Source organism: Nicotiana sylvestris, chromosome 6 (genome assembly GCF_000393655.2).
Source record: "Nicotiana sylvestris chromosome 6, ASM39365v2, whole genome shotgun sequence".
NCBI classification, from domain to species: Eukaryota; Viridiplantae; Streptophyta; class Magnoliopsida; order Solanales; family Solanaceae; genus Nicotiana; species Nicotiana sylvestris.
The window spans coordinates 178969568-178996245 of record NC_091062.1 but is presented as its reverse complement, the minus strand read 5'-3'; positions in this window follow the sequence as shown (position 1 = coordinate 178996245).

Sequence of the window (26678 nt, the reverse complement as noted above, 5' to 3'; positions counted from 1 at the left end):
TGAAAGAAAGACTTCTAAAGAAGAAATAAAACATTTTTTAATTTAATTTTTCCTTTCAACTGTGAAAGAAGAAAAATATTTTGGAATTCAATCCTTTTTTGGATTTTTGAAAAAAGTTTTTTTTGTTGAAAGAAATTATTTTATTTTTTTTGGATTTTTTTTCATTTTCTAAGGAAAGATTTCTAAGAAGGAATTAAGGAAAAAGGAGAATATGTTTGGATTTTTCTTCTTTTTTTTTTTGGAAAATTGGGGGCCGTAACCGATGAAGTTTGCCTACGTATCTCACATCCGGTGAGAATCAAACCCGCGTAGTTCGATAAGTTTTGACGGAACAAGGGAAACATGGCACTTGAAAATTTTGGTTCATTTTGAAATGACTTTTCTTTTTTCAGAATTTCGGCAGAGTTTCAGAACTTTCTAAATACCTACCTCTCACTTTTTTTTCTTGATTTTCGTTTTTTTTATTTTCTTTCCCTATTCTAGAAGCCGGTCAATATGCAAGCCGAAACAAACAGATGCGCAAGTAGCACGTAAGATGCATTAGGATGGTCTCAAAGAGGATAACTGTCTTATACAGACCCGACCCCTATGTCGAGTTTCGCTAAGTTAAATGCATGTGATGCACATAAAGCGAACCTACTAGGGATATCCGGCATGAGGTTTGTTCTTCTAGGTTTAAATCCTGGTGGAGAAGGTATCTAGACTGGCTTACTCTAGCGGACAACTCGAGTCGAGGAGGGTCAGCATACCGGTAGCATTGCTTTCCGGCTTAACTGGTAGTGCTCCCTGTCACACCTCCTTTTTACATACCCGAGAGGGTACAAGGAAATCACGTGCTTACACTCCCCGCCTAAAACATGTCTGACTAAAAATCCTTCACCGGGTGGCAAGCACCTTGGCTATCTCAAAGAAAGCGGGCTATGTCAACCAAATGCCCAATTTTTAATTTCAAGAAGACTCAGAGGGGGTGCGTGAGAAGACAATTAAATACAGTTCAAGTAATATTAAAGTGGTAAATGACAATTAGCATATTAGGCCTAAACATGCAATAAAAATTAGACAATAAATAAAAGCCAATTATAAAAGTTATTCTAAGCTCGAATTCTTGAACCCTGAACAAGAAGTTCTGGGTTCTTGTCCCCAGCAGAGTCGTCAGAGCTGTCACACCTCCTTTTTACACACCCGGAGGTATAAGGGAGTTTTTCCAATTAAAGTGACATAATCGAAATGGGATTATTTATTTCAAATTTAGAGTCGCCACTTAGAATATTTTAATTGGTGTCCCAAGTCACCGATTTATTTTAAAATCCCAAATCGAGGAAATATTATTTTTTTACAGAGTTTGCGAACCAAAAATTCTATTAACCCGAGAGAATGTGTTAGGCATTCCTGGGTTCCATAGTTCTAGCACGGTCGCTTAGCAATTTATATTTGGCTTAATTGTTTAACTACTCATTTATAAAACCTAATATGCAATTATCTTTTACCGCTTTTAATCACCTGATTTATTCGTAATTAAAGAATTGAGTTACGTGTATGTATACTCTTTTCCTTTAGCGCGTCAAAAATTATGTCACGCGAACGTGTCCACAATTAATAATGCTTTGTTTATTTTATTAAGAAAATTTTGGTTGAAGTTGCACGAACACATTCGTCGAGCTACTTTTTAGAATTTAATTCACAATCATGTTACGCGAACGTATACATAATTGCAATACTAATCTAAATCGAGCCTAAAGCAAACTATTATTGTTCACATGGAAGCTGGATTATAGTACTGAAAACAATTTGTGACTTTACTTTATAACTTTCATGATAAAGCTGCAATCCTGGATCACGCACGAGATTCAAAAGAACAGCAACGGAATGCATGGAAACACACAATTGATACCAAGGTGGAAAAACGGAAGCTAATTATCAACATGATTACTATTCGGCTAACTACTTTGCCTTTTGGTATATGTGCAGCACAAGCTGCAACTTTTCTTTTATAAAACAAGGCGTGATAGTGAACGGGAAAATCTTATTCTTTTTTCATAAAGGGGCTACTGAAACCTACCACATACTCCAAAGACCAACTTCATCAAGCATTTAACATCAATTTGCAAATTACATGGTAAACGAATAAAATAGTCCGACAAAGTGTCGAAATGAAGAATATATAAGCAGGTTTCAGAGCACTTAGAACACCCGGCAGTACAATTACATGACTAGAATTAAACCAAAATTAGCTGCCAATGTAAACAACCAAAATGTTTGTCCCAAGATTCATGCCATCCTATGCCTACTGTCTTGCCTTTGTAGTGTTTTATTTTCTTTATTCTTTTTTGAACAAATAAATAAATAGAGCTAAAAAAAGAAGAAAAAAACAAGATTGGTATATAACATTACATACCAAAAGATCAATTTTCCAAAGCAATCAAGTATTATAAACTACTGACTGTTCTTTCATTCCACGAGCAAACAAATTGAAAGGTGGCGTACTTGTCTTACTAAAAGAGGCTAAACCCACACAATTAACAGATCTGAAAATACGCTTTTACATATAGATCATTTCAGAGTAGAAATCACATAGCACAACTGAAACAAATATGTTCAAACAGAAATATGTTGAAGAACTAACAAAATTGGTCATTCAACTCATTTTACTTGCAACTTGGACATTAACAATAAGACAATGAAAGAAAACACACATGAGACTTAATAATTATATCTCACAAATTTCAGCGACTACAAGCATTTGAAAGTTCTCAATAGTAGGAACTGTACCTCTACAAGCAAGAAACAAAAAGAAGTTAGGAAGCTCAACAAAGCTCGGCGCAAGCAAAAATCAGCAGTAACAGCAGCAGACAGCAATGATTTCTAGCACCTTAAACTCCGGAATATCCATCCTCAGCTGACTCACGCGTCAACACCTCGTTAAGCTCCGCAAATCGGCAACAAACTCAAAGGAAACCCCCAAAAACCGAAACAACAACAGCCTATTCAAATGATCATGGAAGTTCTATCTATCCCGCTCTTTCTTCTTTGTTTTCTCTTCTTCTTCTTTTTTTTGAAATTCCTCTGTTTTCTTACTCTCGGATCCGGGAATCAAAATGTTTGAACTCACCCTTTTGTTTCATCTTTTGGGAAGGGGTTTAAATCCGTGTGAGATTGATAGCGCAAAGGAGTGCATGGCTTCAGATGAGAGAATGAAGAAGAGATGGGAAGGCTAGGTTTTTTAGATGGGTGATGGCTGTTGTGTGTGTTTTCAGAAATGAAGATGAATGAGAAGGGTCTCGGTTTCTGCGGCGCTGATTCCTCTTTTTTTCATGGCTATTGATTTTCGTCTTTAATGAGGTAGAAAAATAGGAGTCAGATGGGTCGTGAATTGCGGCTCCTCCTAGGTCTTAGAGTCTAAAATCATCTTTGTATTTTTCTCCTTATTTTTGAAGACAAGCAGCGGATTTGAAGGTTTTTAGGTGTAGTTTTATTTTAGGTGTTAGATACTATTATATAGGGGTAGGGATTAGGTTAGGGGTATGGGCCTAGGAATTATCTGCTTGGAAATTATGGGCTAGGTCCAAAATTAGGCCTAAATTAAATATTTACGTGCTAAAATATGAAAAATTTTGGGGAGGATCAAAAATCACATGTCTACAATAGATGAAGAAAAACTCATATTAATTAATTGCTAAATTAAACATGAAGATTCAATGTTGAAATGAAGCTAAAATTACTGAAAATAGATAAAAGAAGTGAAGTCACGAGCGCAGCTCTGTCCAAAAACTATCTGATGACCTAAAAATGAGAAAAGAAGTTATTTATACTAAGCTAACAATTCTGGACAAAAATACCACTACGGGGCTAGTGCGTACTGCACAAAATCAAGTGCGGCCGCACTAAGGCTCTTGACTTAAATATCCAGCTCTCTGAACTTGTGCAATGCAGACCGCACTAAATCGAGTGCGGCCGTAGTGGCTTCAAGTTCGGTCCGCATAAAATGGAGCGCGGACCGCATTGGGCTTCAATCTTCAAACTGGCAACTCTCTGAACCTTGGCTCTGCGGACCGCACTAAATCCAGTGCGGCCGTAGTTAATCCAATGCGGACCGCACTAAATCCTTTACGTCTGCATTGATTTTTGGCCTGAGATGCACACTCTCTGAACTTCACTTGTGCGGACCACACAGAATGGCGTGTGGTCGTACTGGCCCTATTTGACTGAGCTTTGTCTTGTCTTGGTACTTGTGTAAGTTTCACTCCTTTTTGAGCTCATCTTTGACATCTTGTCGCCTTGTTGATCAAACCTGCAATCAAGCACAACTTGTGAGCCTTTGGGATTATTTTGTACATATTTCTAATCAAAACTTGAGCATGAAGGAGTGTTAAATGTATCAAAATCCCTAGTTATCACAAGGGAACAATAATATAACAACAACATCCCGGCAAGGGAACAACAATATGACAACAACATCCCGACAAGGGAACAATAATGATAATCCACATATGAAGTATAATAAACCTCAACGGAGTTACAACAATTACAATACAAGACTCACGGGCATGCTTGACACCGACGTATAGATACTCGTCACCATGCCAATACGTCGCACTCCAAAATTAGCACATAGCAAATAAGACAGAACTCCTAATCCCTCAAGCTAAGGTTAGACCAAACACTTACCTCGATGCCACGAACACAACTCAAGCCTCAACTATCGCGTTACCTCTTGATTCCACCACCAACTCGCTCGTATCTAGCCACAAGTTACTTAATAATACTAATAAGTGCTAAGTGAATCATTTATAATGCATGGAAATAAGTTTTCTAAAGTTTTTCCCAAAAAGTCAAAAATCGACCTCGGGCTTGCTTGGTCCAAACCCGAAATTCGGACCAAATCCCGATTACCCATTCACCCCTAAGCCCGGATATATAATTGGTTTTGGAATCCAACCTCAATTTGAGGTCTAAATCCCCAAATTTTAATATTCTTAGGTTTTACCCAAAATTTCCAATTCCACCATGAAAACCCTAGATTCTAGGATGAAATCTTGTAAAAAGAAGTTAAGGAGTAAAAAAAATGAGTTAGAAATCACTTACTAATGTTTTGGAGAAGAAAGTTTGTTTGAAAAATCGCCTCTTATGTTTTTGGGGTTTTGAAAAATGAAAAATAACTGAAAATCCCGTTTAAATATACCCCTCTCAGACCTCCTGTGCAGACCGCACAAAAAGGAGTGCGGCCGCGGAGCTCACAATGTTGACTGCAGTGACATGCTTAAGTATTTTTCCATAACTTTCTCTACAGATGTCCAAATTATGATTTCTTCACCTTTCTCGAAGCTAGACACGAAGGGCTACAACTTTTGTTTTTGAATCATCTCAAAATTCCTTTTAGATCAAAAGATATAGACTTCCGAAGTCAGACTAGTGAAATTCTTTCTCACCTAGGACCGCAAAAAAAGGAGTGCGGCCGCAAAGGCCCTTCCGCGGTCAGCACAAAATCAATGTGGTCAGCACTGGCGGGCTCAGAGATCTGCAACATCTCTGGACCTGCAACAACTATGTTTTAAGCCTAAAACATCTCGGAACCTACCCGAAACTCACTCGAGCCCTCGGGACTTCAAACCAAATGTGCATACTAGCTCAAAAACATCATATGGACCTACTCGTGCGATCACATCATCAAAATAACATGTAAAATCATGAATTAAACCTCAAAACTCAACATCTTCATCAAGAACTCTCAAAGTTCATAACTCTTCAACCGGACCAAATTTCACAATTATCTTTTAAATACTATAACAAGTTTGTACCGGGCTCCGGAACCAAAATACGGGTCCGATACCAATGGTTTCAAACATTAATTCTTTTCTTCATTTCTTAGATAATTCCGCAAAACAATTTCTTTCAAAAATTGATTTCTAAGGCTTGGGACCTCGGAATTCATTTCCGGGCATACGCCCAAGTCCCATATTTTACTGCAGACCTCCTGGGATCGTCGGAACATGGATCCGGATCCCTTTGCTCAAAATGTTGACCAAAGTCAACCAAAAAATTAAATTTTTAACTCTAGAAATTTTTATTTCTCATCTTTTCACATAGAAGGCTTTCCGGATATGGGTCCGGACCATGCACACAAATCAAGGTGAGATAAAAAGGAGGTTTTTAGGTCTCGAAATACTAAATTTACTTGCAATTTGGTCATCACAATGAGTTATCACTTTATTGTTTTTTTCAAAAGAAATTTGCAAATTTCTCAATTGCCATATCGATGTCATTCTATGATCATAAGTTCTGAACAAGATACAGCACAATAGTGTTAAGAATATGGTTATTTTAATGGTATAAAATTAAAAAAAAAATGCAATTCCTTTGAAGTACAAAAACCATTTGTGAACTGAAACTCATATTCACGCTAACCAGTTCGATCTCATGTGCTTGTCTTTACACAAATAGTCGATCTGAATTAATTTACTATTTATTTTCTCTATTCGGTATGCATAGTTTATACTGTAATCATACATGTTATACACATATTATATAAAAATTATTTAAATATTATATCCACAGACTATTTTTAGTTTAAACAAACAGATGTACAGCTATTTAGTATCACAATTCTTTTACAAACACGATCATATATACATGGAAGTGAGTACACTGAAAGCTTCGCCTGCGCACACCCCACATGTTCGACATATATAGTAATTAAAGGTCGTGGGTTCTTGATCAAATGCAATAAATCAGTAAGAGAGAAGAAGACGAGTTAGATTATGTTACGTCGTACACCTGTCCTCATAGATTATGTTAGGATTTCCAAAGAGATTTAAATGGTTCCGGATAGGGGTGGCAAAATGATTTAAAGAAAACAGTTATCCACTCTAGGGGTGTTCATAAAAATCGGAAAACCTGAACCAAATCGAAAACCAAACCAAACCGATCAAAAAAATCGATACTTTTTGGTTTGGTTTGGTTTTGGTTTTGAAATTTAAAAACCGATCAAATTTGGTTTGGTTTTGGTTTTAATTATAAAAAAAAAATTGAACCAAACCAAATATAGGAGTAGCTATTTTAAATTTATTATTACACATATATATATGTATACTTTTATACAAAGTTTAATAATTTTATAGTAAATATTAATCGTTTGCATTTTTAGTACAGTTCTTTACCTTTACATTCTAGTTTAATTAGTAGTTTTCTTTTGTTAAGTGTACGAATCTATTTTATGTTAAAAATAATATATTTTTAATTGAGTCCTTAAATTATTCATCACTATTTGATTCAATTATCATCAATATATCTTGGTAAATAATAGATTTCTCACAAGGCAATAGATTTGATAGTGTTACGTTGAAAATGTAATCGCCGAAATGTGTGTTTGGTAGTGTATGTCTTATATTTAAGAAAAAAACGACAAATAACCGAAAAAACCGAAAAACCGACATAAACTGAATCGAGAAAAAACCGACTTAATTAGTTTGGTTTGGTTCTAATATTTGAAAAATCGACTTACTTGGTTTGGTTTCTTTTTAGGGATAAGCCGATCCAAACCGAACCATGAACACCCCTATCCAACCATATTATCCATTAACAAATAGGTTGGATAATGAACTATTTAAAAATGGGTCAAATATGGATAAGAACCATATTATGTTAAAATAGCATGGTCTAGCCAGTTTTTGGACTGGTCCTTTAAAAATAGCCAACGTTTATCAAGTCAATAAAAAATAACAACTATTTTGCTGCAACAGAGACCGGTCCAGCATAATATACTGGAGTTCGGTGCACATGTGTATGAACTACCAGCATATTATGTTGGACCAGTATACTTTGCTGGCTCCAGTATATTATGTTGGACCGGTATATTATACTGGAACTCCAGTATATTAGACTGGAGTTCTAGTATAATATACTGGAACTCCAGTATATTATGCTGGAGTATTTTTTCGGATTTTGAACAGTATTCGTTCAGATTTATCTTTACATGAAAAGTGGCTAAATTTCGATTACTTTTGAAACCATGGCTATTTTTGAATGACCACTTGTAAATCTGGCTATTTTTGAATTTCTCTCCGTATTATCCATTTAGAAAATGGATAACCAATAGGTCTAACTTTTACATTTGTAAAGCCTCAAATTGGGGGTTCCTCAAGTTAGGAGACTAAGAATTTTCCAAAAAGTGATCATATGCAAGAAGTCATGAATAATATGGTTACTCATATTATCCGTCAGTTAACCTGTTTTTTATCGGTATTAAATATGGGTCGGATCGTTTTTCATTATCCGTTTTTGACCCGAACCATATCCAGCCCGATCCGCCAGTTTGCCACTCCTAGTTCTGGACTACTTCATCCATTGCTCTAAAATTTTAGATTAGATCGATGTTCAAACAAATTTTACAATACGGAGAGCAGAGGAAAAAAAATAGTGCAGGCCGAGTAAAAACTAGAAAAAATACCTTGAAAAAGAGAGAAAAAGAAAGTTGGCAGGTCGGCCATTTTGGGAATAAGTTAACCTTTTTGTGTCTTCACTACGTTGTTGCTGTGTTCCTTTAATAGATGGAACATGTTAATTTAGCTTCTTCCAATAAAATGATTTAAGCAAGCGTGAAACATATCAGTATATACATATGTCTGCATTTGATATTTATATATATATATATATATATATATATATTAGATTATATTATATTGTACGTAACGTAAATTGCTTCTCTTTCTTTTTATCCCCTTCTCCATTTTAAGTGTTAAGAACTTATACTTCAGAAGTTTCATAAGACTGCATGCCAAAGCTTCATCGTTTTTCGTTTATCCTATTTTTTTGGTTAAATTATTTGTCCTAATTATTACTACATCTTTTTCAAGTGAAAAATCTATTTGTGTTTAGCATCTACTTATCCCTTCATTTCAATTTATATAACATAATTTGATGGTTCACTAAATTTAAGAAAGAAATAAAGATTTTTGAAATTTATGGTCTTAAAATTTTCATAACATTTTTGTGGCTTAAGGCTTTGAAATTTATGGTCTTAAATATATTTTAATATATGCGTGGTTATAAAAATTTGTCACTAAAAGCAAAATGAGAAGTTCAAGTTAAATTATTTTCAAACGTTAATCTTTTTAGAACGATCTAATCATAAAATAGTGACATTAAACTTTTTAGAACGAAGGAAGTATACAGTATGGATAAAGTAAAATTTTGCATTATCGGATCACTGATTATAGATAATCGCTAATAAAAAGTTAAATTAGTTAAAAAGTAAGACGGGTTGCCTACCACTATATTATTAAAAATCGCTGATAGTGTAAATTTTTTAACACAGTATATATATATATATGTCAAGACCCATAACACTTTGATAAAGACAAGATTTACTCCATTTATTATGACCAGATAGGTTATCTAGAGTTTTAAACCTTAATTTTGTATTTCGAAGCCTCAAATATCTCATTTTAATCTTTCTCGATTTACATGCGCAGTCCGTATTTTTTTCGAAAGGTTTTTATGATAAAAATTGATAAAATGTGAAATTTTGCTTTAAAAATCTATTGGAGTTGACTTCGGTCAACGGTTTGAGCAAACGGATTCTGATCCGTATTTTGACAGTTCCGATGGATCTGTGTCGTGAATTAGGACTTGGGCGTATGCCCGGAATCAAATTCGGAGATCCCTACCTCGAGTTATCGCATTTTGTCAAAAATTTGAAGTTTAAAGGTTAAATGAATTCAAAGATTTGACCAAGGTTTGATTTTATTGCTACCGGGCCCGAATTTTGGTTTTGGAACTCGCCATATGTTCATTACTATATGTATGACTTGTCTGCAAAATTTAGTGAAAACGGAGTTGGTTTGACGTGATTCGGACGTCTAGTTATAAAATAGCAATTCTAAAGTTTCATTGAAAATTTCATTTGATTTGATGTCCGATTTGTAGTTTCAGGTGTTATTTTGGCGATTTGATCACGCGATTTTGTGTGCATGTTTGGTTTGGAGCCCCGAGGGCTCGGGTGAGTTTCGGATAGGCTACAGAGTGAATTTAGACATAGAAAAAAAATAGTTGGTGCTCTACTGTTTCTAGTGCAGGTCGCAGTGCGAGATCTGGCTTCGCATTTGCAATAAGGTAGTCAACTTTTAAGGTTTGCAATTGCGAAGAGTATCTGGGCACCATGGGTTCGTATTTGCGAAGTAGTAATGGGGAGGGAATGGTTCGCAATTGCGATCAAGGGGTCGCAATTGCGGAAGTCCCAAACAATCACATTTGTGATGGTAGAAGAGAAGGGGTACCTTTGCAATTGCGAAGGATTTCTCGCATTTACGGAGTTCGCAATTGGGAACCCCAATTCAAAATTGTGACATCTGCGCCTGGACTTAAGATGGAAAAACGAGATTTTAGTTCATTATTCAAATTTTCAAACCTAGAAACCTTAAGAGGCGATTTTTTCAAGAGCTCTTCTTCCCAAATTCGTTGGTAAGTGATTCTAACCTGCTTTCTTTCAATTATCCAATACATTTCATAAGATTTCAATCTAAAATCTAGGATTTTCATGGTAAAAATTAGGGATTTTGGTAGAATTAGGGATTTTTGTAAAATTAGAATTTAGACCTCAAATTGAGGTCGAATTTCGAAATAAATTACAAAATCGGACTCGGAGGTGAATGGGTAATCGAGGTTTGGTCCGAATTTCGGATTTGGACCAAGCAGGCCCGGGAGTTTACTTATGTTGACTTTTTCAATAATGACCTAAATTGAACCTTTTGCATTCGTTGGTAGTTCCTAAAGCTTATTTTGAATCGTTTGGTTGATAGTTTGCTAGATTTGGTTGGTTCGGAGGCTTGTTCGAAAGGCAAAGCTGTGATTGAGCTTTGAGTTGATTTTTGGAGCGAGCTAAGTGTCGTGGTTAACCTTAACTTGACGGATTAGGACTTGTTTGCCTATTTACTACTTGTTTAAATATTGGGTACAACGTATATGTGAGGTAACAAGTACTTATGTGTTGTTGTTGGCTTAAAGCATGCGGGTGAGACTTATTTCTCATAATTTACTTCCTTCTTTGACCATGATATCCATGCTTAGACTAGTTTATTACTAAATTGATTGTTCATTTGCATTTATGGGCTATTGTGATAATTGAACATTGTTTTTTAAGTTGAGGTTGGTATTGTGGAATCGTTGTTGACGTAAGGTTTATTCCTGCTTATTCTATCTTTCAATTGTTATATGTTCATTGTTACATGGTAAGGGAGAGTGTTAAAGCACGAAAGGTGATGTCGTGCCGTATTTATTGTTTCATGATGAGATTGAGAGTAAAAGCACGAAGGGTGATGTCGTGCCGTATTTATCATTTTATGGAGAGATTGTGAGTAACAGCATGAAGTGTGATGTCGTGCCATTATTATTGTTTCATAGTGAGGTTGAGAGTAAAAGCACGAAGGGTGATGCCGTGAAGTTTTATTCATTATGGTTATCCATTTTATTGGTTGAAGGTTTATTGACTGTTTCTTGTTATCATTCCCTGTTGTAGTTACCGTGTCTTGTACGCCTTTCGCATGTCCCCTTCCAATAGTATATGTTAAATCCTTATTTGTTGTTACGTTGTACAAATATGGTTTAATTACGTGGGTGTCTTGTCATAGCCTCGTCACTACCTCGTCGAAGTTAGGCTTAACACTTACAGATTACATTGGGTCGGTTGTACTCATACTACACTTTGTACTTCTTGTGTAGATTTTTGGTACTGGTCCCAGCTGTACGTGAGGTGCATCAGCTCGGATTAGCATTTGGAGACTCGAGGTAGATCTGCTGGCGTCCGTCGACCTTGAAGTCCCCTTCCTCATTCCCTATTTACTGTTTCTTTCATTCGAGATAGTTATACTTATTTCAAATCCTGTTTGTAGAAACTCTAGAAGCTCGTGTACTCATGACTCCAGATCTGGGCTGTACTAGATATTGGATTATTACACTATTTCACGCTATTTTGTATTTAATTTTGGACTTCATTTCTGTTTAATTGACTAAGTTATTCAAAGTGTTTAAAATTGGTAAAGTATTACTCTAACGTCGGCTTGCCTAGCAAGTGAAGTGTTAGGCGCCATCACGATTTCAAAAGGTGTGAATTCCGGATCGTGACATTATCTTGACTTGTGTGTCTTCTCTTCTGTGTTACTTCTAAGTGGCGGAATCCTTATTTAATTGCTAGCGATTTGAGCTAAGGATATGTGCTAGCAGCTACTGCCAAAAATGTGTTGTACTTTTATATTGCCTGGAGGATACTGTTGAATTTGGCAAAACCTTTTGTCCCACATCGGTGGGAAAAGAAGGGTTGGGGGGATTTTCCCCCTATAAAAGAAGGCTTAATGTTTAGGATTTAAATACACCTCTCATTTGCCTTCTCATCTGTTTAAGGCATTTGTATCTTCTCTCTTTAGTATTATTTCACTTGTATTTTTGGAGTGGAATAAAATATTGGTTGTGTCCGAGGAGTAGGCAAAATTAGCCAAACCTCGTAAATTCTGGTGTTCCCTTTATTGTTGTTTTATTATCTTATTTATTATTTGGTGACTGTCATAATTTTTGGTATAGTAGTTGTGACTTATTCACACTATATACATTTGGCTTCCGCAACAATTGGTATCAGAGCCAAGGTACTGTCTAAGTATGCTCTGTGGTTGCAGCATAGTCTGATCTTCCACATCAGAAAAGATTTATCTTGGTAACTGAGTCAAGGTTCTGTCTGAGTATGCTCTGTGGTTGCAGCTTAGTCTGATCTTCTACATCAGAAAGGAAATAATCTTGATTTGTGTCGTCAGCTATTAAATAATATTTGTGTCAAATATGGGAGACAATAAACAAGAAGAATCTACATCAAGTGTCAACAATACGTCATCATTGGCATCTTCGCTTATGACAAGAATTGTGTCAAATGCGAAATTTGCGGTAGAAATATTTGACGGGTCCGGACATTTTGGGATGTGGCAAGGCGAGGTTCTAGATGTCCTTTTTCAACAAGGGCTAGATCTGGCCATTGAAGAAAAGAAACCAGATGTTATTGGAGAAGAAGATTGGAGAATTATCAACCGTGTTGCTTGCGGTACCATTCGATCCTACCTTGCTAGAGAGCAGAAATATCCATACACAAAGGAAACTTCTGCAAGTAAATTATGGAAAGCACTGGAGGATAAATTTTTGAAGAAAAACAGTCAAAATAAATTGTACATGAAGAAGAGATTGTTTCACTTCACCTATGTTCCTGGTACCACGATGAATGAACATATCACCAGTTTCAATAAGTTGGTCACAGATTTGCAAAATATGGATACAACTTATGATGATGGTGACTTGGCCTTGATGTTGTTGGCGTCACTTCCTGATGAGTACGAGCACCTTGAAACTACTCTACTCCATGGAAATGACGAAGTTTCTCTCAGAGAAGTTTGTTCGGCTTTGTACAGCTATGAACAAAGAAAGCGAGAAAAACAGAAGGGCGGAGAAGGAGAAGCACTATTTGTGAGGGGTCGTCCTCAAAATCAAACGAGGACAAAGAAGGGAAGATCCAAGTCAAGATCCAGACCCAGCAAAGATGAATGTGCCTTTTGTCGAGAAAAAGGGCACTGGAAGAAAGACTGTCCGAAGTTGAAGAATAAGGCCAAATATAATAATGGAAAGGCCATTATGGATTCAAATGTAGCTGATTGTGATGATTCAGACTTCTCATTAGTTACAACAGAGTCATCAACATCATCAGACATATGGTTGATGGACTCGGCTTGTAGCTATCATATGTGTCCCAACAGGGACTGGTTCGTGGAATTTCAAGAAGGAGAATATGGAGTCATCCACACAGCGGATAACAGCCCTCTTACCTCATATGGCATTGGTTCAATACGATTAAGGAACCATGATGGAATGATCAGAACATTGATAGATGTTCGATATGTACCGGATTTGAAGAAGAATCTCATCTCTGTGGGAGCCCTAGAATCAAAAGGGTTCAAAATCATTGCAGAAAATGGAGTGATGAGAGTATGCTCCGGTGCACTAGTGGTAATGAAGGCTAATCGGAAGAATAATAATATGTACCGCTATCGTGGCAGTACAGTTATTGGGACAGCGACAGTGACATCCAGTGACGACAAAGAGGCAGAAGCAACCAAGCTATGGCACATGCGCTTGGGACATGCTGGAGGAAAATCCTTGAAAACTCTATCAGATCAAGGATTGTTAAAAGGAGTCAAGGCTTGCAACTTGGAGTTTTGTGAGCATTGTGTTAAAGGGAAACAGACAAGGGTTAAATTTGGTACAGCGATCCATAATACTAAAGGCATTTTGGATTATGTACACTCTGATGTTTGGGGTCCTTCCAAAACACCTTCATTGGGTGGGAAGCACTATTTTGTAACCTTTGTTGATGATTTTTCCCGAAGAGTATGGGTGTATACAATGAAGAGCAAAGATGAAGTGTTGGGAATTTTTCTCAAATGGAAGACGATGGTGGAGAATCAAACAGGCAAGAGGATCAAGTGTATTCGCACAGACAATGGAGGTGAATACAAAAATGATCATTTCAATAAGGTCTGTCAAAATGATGGCATCGTCCGACACTTCACTGTCAGACATACACCACAACAGAATGGAGTGGCAGAACGTATGAACCGGACCTTGCTGGAGAAGGTACGGTGTATGTTGTCCAATGCTGGCTTGGGCAAAGAATTTTGGGCTGAGGCAGTTACATATGCATGCCACCTCATTAATCGCTTACCATCTACTGCTATGGATGGCAAGACACCATTTGAAAATGGTATGGAAAGCCTGTTGTAGATTATGACTCTTTGCACGTGTTTGGCTCAACTGCATATTATCATGTGACAGAGTCAAAATTGGATCCAAGGGCAAAGAAGGTTATTTTTATGGGAATTACTTCTGGAGTCAAAGGATATCGCTTATGGTGTCCTATGACAAAGAAAGTAATATTCAGCAGGGATGTTACCTTTGATGAATCTGCTAGGGTAAATAAGGTAACAGAAGATACCAAACAAAATAAAGGTGCTTCTAAGCAGGTGAGGTTTGAGGGAAAATTTATTTTTCCTACACAAGAAGCAGAGGAGGGAACAAATGAAGATTACCCTTTGGAAAGAGAGCCAGTAGAGGAGATTCCAACTCAGGAACCTCAACAACAACTTGAATCAATAGCAACCAGCATGCCAAAAAGAACAATAACGAAACATGTTCGTCTCATAGAGACGGTTGCTTGTGCAACCTCAATTGTAGCTGATGATGTTCCTACCACTTATAAAGACGCTGTCCAAAGTTCAGAAGAAGATAAGTGGAGGATTGCCATGAATGATGAAATACAGTCCCTTCATCAGAATCATACATGGAGATTGGCCAATCTCCCGAAGGGAAAGAAAGCAATTGGGTGCAAATGGGTATTTGCAAAGAAAGAAGGATTTCCTAACCAATTAGATGTTCGCTACAAAGCAAGATTGGTGGCCAAAGGATATGCTCAAAAGGAGGGAATTGATTACAATGAAGTGTTTTCTCCAGTTGTAAAACATTCCTCCATTAGAATTATGTTGGCTTTGGTAGCACAATTGGATTTGGAACTAGTTCAGATGGATGTAAAAACTGCGTTTTTACATGGAAACTTGGAGGAGGAAATCTACATGACTCAGCCAGAAGGATTCAAAGTTGCTGGAAAAGAAAATATGGTGTGCAAACTTGAAAAATCGTTGTACGGATTGAAACAATCTTCTAGACAATGGTACAAGCGATTTGACGAGTTTATGTTGCGGCAAGGGTACAAGAGAAGCAAATACGATCATTGTGTGTATTTGCACAAGCTTAAAGATGGTTCTTTTGTATATCTTCTCCTATATGTTGATGATATGTTGATAGCTTCCAAGAATTCGGAAGAAATTGATAAGTTGAAGATTCAACTGAAGAAGGAGTTCGAGATGAAGGATTTGGGTGAGGCAAAGAAAATTCTTGGCATGGAGATAATTAGAGATAGACGTTCAAAGAAACTCTGTTTATCTCAAAAGGAATATTTGAAGAGAGTACTTCAACGTTTTGGCATAGATGACAAGACTAAGCCAGTTAGTACTCCACTTGCTTCCCATTTTAAGCTAAGTACTACTATGTCGCCAATGGATGAAGCTGAACGAGAGTATATGTCAAAGGTACCATACGCAAATGCTGTTGGTAGCTTGATGTATGCAATGGTTTGCACAAGGCCTGACATTTCACAAGCTGTTGGAGTTATTAGCAGATATATGCACAATCCAGGGAAGGAGCATTGGCAAGCTGTGAAGTGGATTCTACGGTATATTCATAATACTGTAGATGTCGGGTTAGTTTTTGAGCAGGAAGACAATCAGTCTGTAGTTGGATATTGTGACTCAGATTTTGCGGGTGATCTGGACAAACGAAGATCAACTACTGGTTATGTGTTTACTTTTGCAAAGGCACCAGTTAGTTGGAAGTCTACTTTGCAGTCAACAGTTGCTTTGTCTACAACAGAGGCAGAGTACATGGCTATTACAGAGGCTGTGAAGGAGGCAATTTGGCTTCAAGGATTGCTAAAGGAGCTTGGTGTTGAACAAAAAGGTATCACAATTTTTTGTGATAGTCAAAGTGCTATTCAATTAGCGAAGAACCAAGTTTATCATGCAAGGACGAAGCACATTGATGTTCGGTATCATTTCGTACGAGAAATCATAGAAGAAGGTGGAGTCACAGTGAAGAAAATTCATACTACGGAGAATCCTGCTGATATGCTGACAAAGGTGGTGACTGCGATCAAGTTTCAACATTGTTTGGATTTGATCAACATTGTTGAACACTGAAGATTGAAGATGAAGACACAACCAAAATTTGTTATTGAGAGAAAATTGAAGATGTGGAATTTTGCCAAGGTGGAGATTTGTTGAAATTGGCAAAATCCAAAGTCCCACATTGGTTGGGAGTTAAGTTTGGGGGGGATTTTTCCCCTATAAAAGAAGGCCTAATGTTTAGGATTGAAACACACCTCTCATTTGCCTTCTCATCTGTTTAAGGCATTTGTATCTTCTCTCTTTAGTATTATTTCACTTGTATTTTTGGAGTGGAATAAAATATTGGTTGTGTCCGAGGAGTAGGCAAAATTAGCCGAACCTCGTAAATTCTGGTGTTCCCTTTATTGTTGCTTTATTGTCTTATTTATTATTTGGTGGCTGTCATAATTTTTGGTATAGTAGTTGTGACTTATTCACACTATATACATTTGGCTTCCGCAACAATTGGTATCAGAGCCAAGGTACTGTCTAAGTATGCTCTGTGGTTGCAGCATAGTCTGATCTTCCACACCAGAAAGGAGTAAACAAGCAATATGGCTACCATCGAAGTTGGAATCCTCACTCCCCTCTTTCTATGTGGTATGCCTTTTACTTAATGCACATCTTACCTTTTCATTCCATAGTAATCATATTATCATCGATCGAATTATACTTTTACAATTATTTAGACTTGACAGAATGGCCAGTTGCCCTTTTTTTATATTTAGATACTTGAAACACAAATAAAAAATGTAACATATTAGTATTGGAGCCCGGAATTCTGAAAAGGATATTCAAACAATGCAAGAATGTCAGTATCCGTGCACACTCAATATGATGGTATGCCATATAACACATAAAACTTGAGGAGTCTGCATATATATTAGCTGCCTCCTTTCAAAAACTGGAAAACAAAACAGAAGAATAAAACTCTTAAGCTAGGATTAATATTGTCTTTGAAACAGTGTTGCTATTGGGAAGCACTCATGTGGAGTATGCAGAAGGCAAGATTTGTCGACCAAAGTATTGTGATCCTAGAGTTTCTTACATGAGTTGCCACCTTCAGGCGCCGGGCCTAAGGAGTTTTTTCAGTTTATCACATGTTACAACAGCTGTGAATTGGAACCAGGCTGCAAACTTTTCAATGCAGGTGGTTCCGTACTATGTACTGGAATTTCAGAGTAAATTATATCCCTTCCTTCCAAAATTCTTGAAAAGGAATATTAATGATCATACTCAGCTTCCTGCAATTTAATTATTGTGATTTGGGACACTCTGTGTCACTATGATGACCACTGTTATCTATTTGATGTATGATGTATTTTGCAGTACTCTTTGTCTAATTAGCAGTTCTCCTTTGATTGAATCATCTGGCATTTTTCTTTCTTTGCGTCTTTTGGATACAGATTGAATCCGGGGCGGCCCAACGTATCATGGGGCCTAAAGCCAAACTTTATCGAGGGGCCTTAATATTTTTTTTTTTATTATTATTTTAAGTCAATTTTTCTAGTTTTTTTAGATGCAAAGTTACTAATAATTTTCTTATAATCAATTTCTCCTAATAAGTCTTTCTCAATTGACAATATAGCTAACCCATTTAATAATACGTTCATTTGTTGCTTCATGAGTTTTGAGCTTAGTACTAATATTTCTCCAATCATTATTACCTTCACTAGCTAGTTTACTACGGCAAGTTCCGGAACTCGAACTAAACAACTTACAACAAAAATAAAATACTTTATCTAAGTCTTTAGAATAAACTAACCATCTTCTATTATGTCTTTCACCGTTTGCCAATTTTTGAATATAATGTGTAGTAGAAAAATATTTTGAAAAATTTCATTTAGAAAATTTGTGTCAATTATTCTAATCGGTCCCTTTTCTACTAATAGATCTATCAACTTTGTATCTACATTAGTCCATTGACTAGGATCATATATATTTATAGGAGTTGAATTACCTATTTCATTTATAAGCTCTTGATTTTTTTGAGGATCTATTTCCAACTTGTCACTTACTTGTTCTTTTTCTACTTGAATATTATTAATTTTAGAATTATCTAACTCAACCGAATTACTAACTTGCTTATCTAGAGAATACTCTCCCAAATTTTCTGATTCAAGATTTTTATTATTCAATAAAAATTTATCAAGAGCACCTTTTTGAGATTGTATTAAATTTTGAATTCTTCTTCTTTTCTTGAGTTTTTCATAACCAGATTCATACTTTCTATTTGACATACTTATCTTCTAATAAATAATCTAAAAATGCACTAAATAGCAAAATACTAAATTTTAGATGAGAAAATAATAAAAAGATAGAATGATAGAACCTGGTTCAAGAACGGATAACTTGATATCAAATTAAATTTTTGCTCAAGTATGCTTGTCGTAAGACTTGAATTATGATAATAGAACGAACAAAAAACACTCCACTATTTTTTGAATCAATACACTGAACTCTGAAACTCCACAATAATCTTTGGCTATTGCAAAATAGAGGCTTGAATTGAAGAACAAAATATAAAAATATAATACGGAATAGTGCACACGTTTTTGTTTTCACTTTGCTTGAGAAAGTTGTGACTTGTGATAGAAAATTTAAAACTTTAAAGTAAAAGTTATACTTGTTTATGTACTACAACCAATAAAAATATATTCCTACCTATTTGATTATTTTCCAAGATATCCTCCTTAAGGAGGGGACTCTTTCCATTCCCAAAAGGACTCTTTCTATTCCCAAAAAGTTAGTAATTGATTCTTACCATGTAATTGTACTTTCAAATTTTATTTTATTTTGAAAATAAATTACCATGAGTAATAGAAGTGGGCCCCTCCCAGTATTCACTATCTCAAATTTGTGTTCTCTTTTTATGCAAACTTCCCACGTATTGTTTCACTTTATATATATATAACTTAGGTATAATCAAATAATGGGGCCCCCATAAATACGGGACCTAAAGCGGTTGTTTTACCTACTTTATGGACGGGCCACCCCTGATTGAATCTAGGAAATGAATTGTTCTAAATCACAATGCATAAGCATTTAAAAAAAAACGTAACAACTTTTCACTTATAACGGTAAGCATTCATATACACTACGAAGTTTTCAAATATTAAGGCAGCTTAATTAGGCTACAAATCATCTAGTGCACTTGTACACGTATAAGTTCTAGATAAATAAAAATAGGTGAAAGGGCTTCCTGGCCACTTAAACTTGTTGGATTTTTTAAAGCCGATACACAAATTTTGGGTTTTTCCATTTGAACACTCGAACTCATGATTTCCTTGACTAATAAACACATTTGACCCTTGAGTCTATGCGCGTGTATTACACATACACAGACATGTCCATCCAGTCAGCAATTGACCAATCCAAAACTAAGACCCCACTCAACTAATGACATGTGTAATTTTTAAATAAAAATAAATACAATAAAAAAGAAAACACTTAAACCCTTCCAGCTTCCTCTTCCCCTTCCCCATTCTTTCCCATCTCGCCCCCACCACCACCCACCCACACACCTGCAACTCTTTCTTCTACTTCTATATCAGCACTCACTTCCTAGGTTCTTCTTCGTCTTCTCCTCTATTTTTTTCTAGCTAGGTAGATTGTCGGAGAAATTTTCCGATCAGCACTATCGTAGAATTTGTTTTCTTTAAAGTTGTGACAATTAATTTGTTGTAATGGCCAATTGGCGTGACCTCCTCAGCAGCAGGAATCGATTGGCATTGCTCTTGGGCGATTTGGACCACTGGAATGCCATCTCCGACCAACTGGAGCCGCTGGAGAGTTGCAGCGAAATGAACAAGGCGAATGCCATCTCCGACCCAGAATTGAAGAATGCCATCTCCGACCCGGAATTGAACAAGGCGGAATGATGATTTTGAGTTACTGGTGCTTAATTAGCAACAACTCACGAAAAAATAAGGCGAAATGATTATTTTGAGTTAGCAGTGAGCCCGCAAAGACCGCTGAGAAATTGCTATTGGCGGCTAGACATCTTACTGAACAATTTAAAACTGTGGTGGATGTGATGGTTGGTACAATTAAAGGTTTGCAGGTTAAATTGGAAGAAAGCAATAATACTTGTGTGAAAGTCCTGGAAGAAAAGGAGATTCACCAAGAGAGGATCTCCCAACTGGAGACTGATCTAGAAACATCAAATGATCTTTGCAATGAGATGAAGCTTAAGTTAGAGGATTGTCACACCTCCTTTTTACGCACCCGCGAGGGCGCAAGGGAGTTTTTTCCAATTAAAGGACAATCGAAACGGGATTCGTTTATTTATTTCAGAGTCGCCACTTGGGAGATTTAGGGTGTCCCAAGTCACCAATTTTAATCCCGAATCGAGGAAAAGAATGACTCTATATTACAGTCTGCGTACCAGAAATCCGGATAAGGAATTCTGTTAACCCGGGAGAAGGTGTTAGGCATTCCCGAGTTCCGTGGTTCTAGCACGGTCGCTCAACTGTTATATTCGGCTTATTTATCTGATTTTAAATACAATTATGAACCATGTGCAAATTTTAACTTTTTACCGCTTTCATAATTATTATTATTAAGAATGTGAACATCGCTTAAAACATGTCTTTGGACTGCGTCACATGAAATGCACCCACAATCCGGAACATATTTTATTTGACGTTTTGGGATTTGGATTTGGGTCACATGAAATGCACACCCGAGCTTAAGGAAGTAAATTATTAAACACGCGCCTAAAGAGACTATCGCGTTATTATTTTGCGGAGGCCGTGAGATTCGCTAAACGACCCTCCTGAATTCTAAGTAATTTTTAACACAAGTATTTACTGAGGGCCCCGCAATTTGCATTTTTTGTTTGTCGAGGCTCGTCTCATTTATTATTAAAAGGAATTTACAACGTCATGGAAATGCATCTCGGGCCACGCCATAATCAATATACCCGTGATTAGAGACACATTTCGATTCCGTTGAGATTTAGATTTGGGTCACATAAATGTGCACCCGAGTTTAGGAAAATTAAATTATTAAAGGCGCGCCTGAAGCAACTAGCGCATTATTATTTTGGGGTAGGGCCGTGAAATTCGCTAAACGGCCCGACCCGGAATCTAAGTATTTAATGCATATATTTTTGTGAGGGCTCCGCAATCTGTGCATTTTTATTTTTTGGCGAAGCTTGCCTCGTTTTTCTTTTTATTTTATTTTTTTACTTTGCGATGGACATAGAATTTGCTAAAATGACACACTTAGGATTCTGATTTCAAAGGATTACTCCTACCAACGGTTTAAGCCCATATTTACGCAACTCCTAAGAGCATGGCACTAGACTATGTCTATTGAGCAAAATCGCGTAAAAATAAATCTATAACCTAACTTCAATGTTCCCTAATAATAAAAGTAACAGAAACAAAACTTAAACAAAACAGCAACAAAAAGAAAACTAGGCATAATTATGCACCTTTTGCCAGAATCTCAACCATATGCTCATATCAAACGAAGCAAGTGAATATCCATATACATATGAGCAGGGAACAACTAAAAGTCTACTGAAGCAACGAGGGAAAATGCCAACAATGCCTCAAACAAATCTGAAAAAAAACAACTAACCGCGAGGCAGCGTTATCCTTGAAACGCGACGAACCGTAGGCGGACCTTGACGCCTCGGACAGCGACCTCGACGTACCGGACCTCGACGAGCAAAACAACCTCACCGGACTGAAGCAACGGCTGAGCTGCTCAACGACACAGCAACGCAGCAACTGGACATGCGAGTGGCGATTGGATAATCGTTTGGCATGGCGTGCTGGTTCGTCGCTGGGGAAGGAAGACGAGGCTACAGTGCCTTTCTCCAAATTTTTAAAATCTGTCCTCCTCCCTTTTAAAATTTTGTCCGTGTGTTTTGTAATGGTTTTGCCCAGAAAAATGAGCCCTACGCGTGGTGGGGTTCGAGGCTTGTGTTCCCCACGCGTGGTGGGGTTCCCCGTGTATGGGATTCCGTCCGTGTTCCCCACGTGTGGCGGACTCGGATTATTATGGGCTAGGTCCGAAAATTAGGCCTAAAAGCGGGTAGTTTGAACCCGAATATTATTCTTTTGCCCGGACCCGAGAATAAGAACACGACGTTGCTTACTAATCCTACGTAAGCAAAATAACTACAAAAATAAGACTAATATTTAAAACAAAACTATATCTTTTTTAATATTTTCAAGATTTAAAATAGCTACAAAATATTAATAAAACTATTTTTTGTAATTTTCGTTTTTTATATAAAGATAAAATATAAAGTAATATTTCTTGTATTTTTCAAAAATTAAAATGACTACAAAACATTAATAGAACTATATTTTTGGTTATTTTCGAAATTATATAAAGTACAAAAATAAAGTGCATTTTTTGTATTTTTTCAAGTTTATGAGAGATACATAAACTAAAATTTATATATATATTTTTTTTAAATTTTCTTTTTGCAACAAAATATAGTAAAAATAGTTAAAATAGTTATACTAGACCCAATTTCACATATTCACGCTAAAAATGTGAAAATTCTCGGGGAGGGTCAAAAATCTGGTGTCTACAGCTGCCTCTCTTTGACTGGAAACACGAAGAGTTTTCCGACAAAGAACGACTAGACATGTTTTTGACCCGACCATTACTTGGACGGACTACACTAAGGAAAGGGAGGGAATGTGACCGAGCCCTGGTATCGGAGCTGCCTACATATCCTTGGTTATACAGGAATCAGGCCACGTGTAGTTCAGATATGAGAGAGATGATAGAGTGTACCGAGGTGGAGAGCCGATCGAGGTGCCGTTCCGTTGAGGTTCCGGTCCGCGGTCTTGTCATTACAACAAAAATGAAAACTGAAAAAGACTAACTAAGCCTATCAGCTACTAGTTACAAGGATTTCTATCTCTAAGTCTTCTGAAACTTGATCTTGAGTCTTGGATGGTGCTTTATACAGACTTTGGATTTGAACCTTGATATTTGCTAGTTGTAGGCGCTAGTTCTTGAGCAGATCACATCTGTTCTCCACATTCGTGCTTCGGATTCATTCATTTTTCTTTTTCTTTTTTTTTTCTTTTTGTTTTTGTGACTAGCTTTCGTTGACTATCTCAGACTGTTGACTCGCATTTTTTAGGCGAGCTTCTTGTTGTTTCTAACTTGGATTGAATGCTGGGGATTTTGTTGTAGCCTTCTGCCTCCAATGGGTTACGGCTTGACCTTGAACGATGTTCCTCTGTTCTACAGGCGGACCCCTAACTTCTTCAATCTTTGACATATAACAACCTCCGCTCTACAGGCAGGCTCCTGACAACCAACATAAACAACACAAATGAAATTTCCTCACCCAGTTTGCACTGGGAAGGTTTGTGAGTCGTTAGCAAAATTGTAACCCCCTGATACTGCTGATGCGGTGCTGAGAGTGAACTAAAGACTAGACTAGGATGTGCATCTCCTACGGGTAAAATCTCAATTTAGGGAGTGAGTCTCCTAAAATAAAATATAACCTGAAAAAGCCAAGCTAGAAAGAGCGCCTCCTATTGGTAAAACATGGAACGTATTCCCTTGTTATACAGGTGGGCGCCTGGCTTCAACACTTGAAATGAAAAGACTGAAATGTATTCCTCTCGTTATACAGGTGGGCGCATGGCAAGAAATTTAAAGACTGAAAGTATTCCTCTCGTTGTACAGGTGGGCGCCTGGGTTTAGGAAAATGACTCTTTTTTTTCAAAACATTTTTTTAGCATCTTAGGAGAAAGATTCATCAGACTAAGATTTGGATCCTAGGAGAAGGTTCGTCAGACTAGGTCTCTATCTTAGGAGAAAAAATTCATCGGACTAAGATTTTGATCCTAGGAGAAGGTTCGTCAGACTAGGTCTTGTTTTTTTGGTATCTTAGGAGAAAGATTCATCAGACTAAGATTTTGATCCTAGGAGAAGGTTCATCAGACTAGGTCTCTATCTTAGAAGAAAAATTCGTCGGACTAAGATTTTGATCCTAGGAGAAGGTTCATCAGACTAGGTCTTGTTTTTTGGTATCTTAGGAGAAAGATTCATCAGACTAAGATTTGGATCCTAGGAGAAGATTCGTCAGACTAGGTCTCTATCTTAGGAGAAAAATTCATCGGACTAAGATTTTGATCCTAGGAGAAGGTTCGTCAGACTAGGTCTCTATCTTAGGAGAAAAATTCGTCAGACTAAGATTTTGATCCTAGGAGAAGGTTCATCAGACTAGGTCTTGTTTTTTTGGTATCTTAGGAGAAAGATTCATCGGACTAAGATTTTGATCCTAGGAGAAGGTTCGTCAGACTAGGTCTCTATCTTAGGAGAAAAATTCGTCAGACTAAGATTTTGATCCTAGGAGAAGGTTCATCAGACTAGGTCTTGTTTTTTGGTATCTTAGGAGAAAGATTCATCAGACTAAGATTTTGATCCTAGGAGAAGGTTCGTCAGACTAAGTCTCTATCTTAGGAGAAAAGTTCGTCAGACTAAGATTTTGATCCTAGGAGAAGGTTCATCGGACTAGGTCTTGTTTTTTTTGGTATCTTAGGAGAAAGATTCATCAGACTAAGATTTTGATCCTAGGAGAAGGTTCGTCAGACTAGGTCTCTATCTTAGGAGAAAAATTCATCGGACTAAGATTTTGATCCTAGGAGAAAGTTCATCAGACTAGGTCTTGTTTTTTTTGGTATCTTAGGAGAAAGATTCATCAGACTAAGATTTTGATCCTAGGAGAAGGTTCATCAGACTAGGTCTCTATCTTAGGAGAAAAATTCGTCAGACTAAGATTTTGATCCTAGGAGAAGGTTCATCAGACTAGGTCTTGTTTTTTTGGTATCTTAGGAGAAAGATTCATCAGACTAAGATTTTGATCCTAGGAGAAGGTTCGTCAGACTAGGTCTCTATCTTAGGAGAAAAATTCGTCAGACTAAGATTTTGATCCTAGGAGAAGGTTCATCAGACTAGGTCTTTGTTTTTTGGTATCTTAGGAGAAAGATTCATCAGACTAAGATTTGGATCCTAGGAGAAGGTTCGTCAGACTAGGTCTCTATCTTAGGAGAAAAATTCGTCAGACTAAGATTTTGATCCTAGGAGAAGGTTCATCAGACTAGGTCTTGTTTTTTGGTATCTTAGGAGAAAGATTCATCAGACTAAGATTTTGATCCTAGGAGAAGGTTCGTCAGACTAGGTCTCTATCTTAGGAGAAAAATTCATCGGACTAAGATTTTGATCCTAGGAGAAGGTTCGTCAGACTAGGTCTTGTTTTTTTTTATTATTATTTTTTTTTTTATCTTTATCTTTAACAACCACTTAGGAGCAAATGCATCTCCTACGGGTGAAACTAAAACGAACTTAGGAGGAAATGCATCTCCTAGGGGGTAAAACTTAAACTTAGGAGGAAATGCGTCTCCTATGGGTAAAACTTAAACTTAGGAGGAAATGCGTCTCCTATGGGTAAAAGTGAACTTAGGAGGAAATGCGTCTCCTATGGATAAAACTTAAACTTAGGAGGAAATGCATCTCCTATGGGTGAAACTAAAACAAACCTAGGAGGAAATGCGTCTCCTATGGGTAAAACTAAAACAACCTTAGGAGGAAATGCATCTCCTATGGGGTGAAACTAAAACACACTTAGGAGGAAATGCATCTCCTATGAGGTGAAACTAAAACAATCTTAGGAGGAAATGCATCTACTATGGGTAAAACTAAAACTTAGGAGGAAATGCATCTCCTATGGGTGCAACTAAAATGAACTTAGGAGGAAATGCATCTCCTATGGGTAGAACTCTAACGATTTCAAACTAGGAAGTGCGTCTCCTATTAATGAAACCTTCGCTTTCTCTTTTTTTTTTTGAATTATTTACTTACCTGTGTTGTCTTCCCTAGAAACTGTTGGGG